Genomic DNA, 4,029 nt, shown 5'->3' with positions numbered 1-4,029 from the left:
TTCCTGCTAACCAAACAACTACAGCAGCACCCAATAACTGTTCGTTGGATTGATTTGCTTCCCTAGGAGGGGCTACGTTGGAATTCCTCACCTCTCCCAGGAGCTCTCCTGGTCTTAAGACATTCTTTTATTTTCATAACTTGGTCAAGAAGGGAATCACTACTATTTGGGCCACCAGTTCTATGAGCCCTTGTCACCTGGCCTATGATATTTGGGCACTAGGGGAGTGTTTGTAAGGCTATTGGCTTATCTCAGTTTACTTACAGGATCTTAAAGACACACACCACTATATATAAAATAAACAACAAGGTCCTACTGTACAACACGGGGAAATGTACTCAATATCTTGTAATAAACCATAATGGGAGACTATGAAAAAGAATAAACATACATAACTGAATCACTCTGCTGTACACCAGAAACGAACATAACATTGCAAATCAACTATACTTCAATAAGAAGTAAAATAAAATTAATCGATTTAATTAAAAAAAAATCTTAACGAGGGGGTTTTGAAAAAGAAAGAAAAAAAGATACATGGAGAAGAGGTCAACCCATGAAATATACAGTATGCACTAGTTTTGCATTGCAACTTTAATAGCAAATATACAGGCATACCTCAAGAAAACTATCAATCCCCTCTAACCAGGGTTTGGTCTTAACACAGGTATTCCTGGGACTTGGTTTCAGCCCTGCTCTTAATCCAGAGACCTTCATCACATGAGTTTCTTGTCTTGCACTAAGGTGGGGTGCTACCTGGATGATGATGAGGCAAATTACTGTCAATTAAACTGGCATCACAGTTTCATATCTCATGAAACCTAAACAAGAATTGTTTCTGCCTCTGAATGTTCCTTTCTTGCATTTTCATATTTAGCAGTTATGCACTATTTATCATAGTACCTATCATAGAGGTAACCTAATCAAATTAAACAGAGCCTCAGATGCTCATTTGTAATCTGTAAATCATTAGAACAAGGTAAGTTGTGGGCAAACTAGAAGCTCCTTAACTAGCCTCCACTTACCTAGTTCCCCAGGGGTTGATTTTACTCTTTTTGTCTGTTAAATATGTGAGCTCTGGGTGCAGTAACAAAATCTAGTTTCTGAGCTCCTGGTGCAAGAGCCGTGGGGAACAGGGTAACTTATCAATATATTTCCAATCTCAAGGCCCCCTCTGAGGACCCAGACTATTAAATTTTTATTTGTTTTCTTCAAGGTGGACCTATAACGAGATATTCCACATCACCCATGCCTGTAGCTCAGTAAGGAATCAACTGAATATCTCAATTAACTGTTGGTCACCAAATGCCATAGGGGGCTAGTCTAAAAATAACCGGCTAAGGAATTTCCAGGTTAAAGTCGACCAAATGCAATGTGTAATACTGGATTAGATCTGGCGCTGGGAAATTATATATATATATATATATATATATATATATATATATATATATAGGTGAAGTTGACAAAATTTGAATACAGAATGTAGATCAGATAATAGAATATTGTACATGGTCAAATCTCTTGATTTTGACCATGTATACTAGTTATCTAGAAGGATGTCTTTGTTCTTCTTAAAAAACACACTGAAATATTTAGGGATAAAAGAGCATGGAATTACTCTCAAGTGATCTGGAGACGAGAGACAGAGAGAGAGAGAGAAATGTAAATGAAGCCAAATGTAAACAATTGGTGGATCTATATAAAATGTATACAGTTCTGTGTACTATTTTTGCAACTTTTCTGTGTTTAAAATAATGTTAGAGGGGCTTCCCCGGTGGTGTAGTGGTTGAGAGTCCACCTGCTGATGCAGGGGACACGGGTTCGTGCCCCGGTCCGGGAAGATCCCACATGCCGTGGAGCGGCTGGGCCCGTGAGCCACGGCCACTGAGCCTGCACGTCTGGAGACTGTGCTCCGCAACGGGAGAGGCTACAGCAATGAGAGGCCCGCGTATCGCAAAAAAAAAAAAGAAAAAAAAAAAATGATGAATACATAAATATTAAATAGATTATGCAAACCAATAAACATGAGGTTACAAGATTTGCAATAAACATGAATTTATTTCCATTGCATTTATTTTAATCTCCAGTTGCCAGTTTTATGAGATTCAGCACCCAATGTATTTTCAATGAATTCAACACAGAAAATGCATTTGTAGTATGTCTACATTTGTTTAAGACGCTGCTGCAATCTGCTTGATGGCTTCACCTTCCAAAAGAAAAGAACAAAACCCCAAACTTCTTCTTTGATTTGCTTGCTTCACTGTTTCCTTCTTTTAGACGGACATTGACCCTTAAAGATTTCCTTTCACTTCAAAAAATATGTATTGGACGTGGACACGTGCTTACATAAAAAAGGGAACGAAGGGATGGACTACAGCACTGATTTGGTGAAATCCAAAAATCTGAATTATGGTTTCTCAGTTTTCACAAACTCTTCCAGTTTCCCTACTCATATCATCCAATGAAAAGAGATTTGGAGACCACATTATGTTTTACAACCACTGATAGCATTTGAAATAAAAACATTCTCTTGTCTCGTCTCGTTCTTCCTCCTAAGCCATCTTATCCATCACTTACCCCTACACCATGTGCCTATGGATTAGAGAATTATTTAAGTTCAAATCCACTGTCTTTTGTGCTTTTGCTAGTTTATCTTGTGAAACTTTAGTGATGATGCTGCATTTACCTGAGCGTTACATTTGCTGTGTCCTGACTTTCCAATGAATAACTGAAATGTTGCTAGAAGATTTTCCTCGGTCAGGGCGCCTTTCAATCTTCCATGACCTCAGGACCCAGATTTAATGTGAAGGTGCTTCCGTAGGAACAGAGCAATCAAATTGTCTCCCAGGTTGGATGGAAAAGGTTCTTACACTGCTACCTCAATTCAAGAATTGCAAAGGAATAAATAAACAATAAATGGTTTTTTAGGGCCAAGAGGATAAAACAGCCAGCAGAAATGGGAAATAATTCTTATCATACCAAACTCGAAGCAGAAGAACTCCTGCAGTTTAAAGAATGTGGCTCTGGAGACGTAGCAAGTCCCAAATATGTCTCTCCTAAAATTTACTTCAGTCTGCTTTATGGTATCTTATTAGATACCATAGATTCACAGGCTGGAAGCTTATTAGATTCACAGGTTCGAAGCTTCCTTGGGGGAAAAAAATATGATATCATAAATTAAAAGGATTCCTAGATTTTTGTAACTTGAGTCTTATCTTGCCTTTATCTTGTGTTTATATTACATAGGGGACCGTCTACATCAAAGCAATAAATCAGACACCAAAAATCAGAATTTCCAGACACACAGTGATTAATCGAGAGCTTACTAGGCTGAAGTGACTCCAACGTACGAACACAACTCCCAGCTCTAAGTGCAAACACAAACAGATGACCACCTTTGTCTTAAAACTTCCTCCCTCACACGGGGGCCAATCAGAGTCCTCCTTCTGGGGACAGGACTTTGGATCTAAAACTATCCCATCCAATATGAAATGGTTTCCTGAAACCGGAGACAGTTACGTGGCAGCTAAGTGGAGAAAGACAAACCACAACAAAATAAGAATGTAGCAAGTGGCCATGTGTTAAAATATAAAGTTTACAGGAAAAGGTAAAAATTGTGACTCTCATGCAGATATAAAATAAATAGGCATTAAAGATTTCATTTCACTCCTATAGGAAAGAGGCAGGAAGATGTTACCATCTGTGGCAAGGAAAAATCAACAATGCATGTGGAGTAAAGGAACCGAATTTCAAAGGAAGCAAGGATTTTTCTTTCACTGGGAGGAGGAAAGTCTAACTCCACAGTCAGCTAGCTACAATTTCAAAAGCAAGTATTTTTCTTTCACTGGGAGGAGGAAAGTCTAACTCCACAGTCAGCTAGCTACAATTTCAAAAGAGATACAAAATATCTAAAAGACGATGAAACAAGCACTAGAAAGCAGACAGCCCAGAAGGGTGTGCTACAGGAAATGCAGAGATTTCTATGGAAGTACACCTGGTACCCTTCTACCCTCATCACACACACCCCTC

Source organism: Phocoena phocoena, chromosome X (genome assembly GCF_963924675.1).
Source record: "Phocoena phocoena chromosome X, mPhoPho1.1, whole genome shotgun sequence".
Lineage (NCBI taxonomy): Eukaryota > Metazoa > Chordata > Mammalia > Artiodactyla > Phocoenidae > Phocoena > Phocoena phocoena.
The sequence above is the reverse complement of the archived record's forward strand: the minus strand, read 5'-3'. Positions refer to the sequence as shown.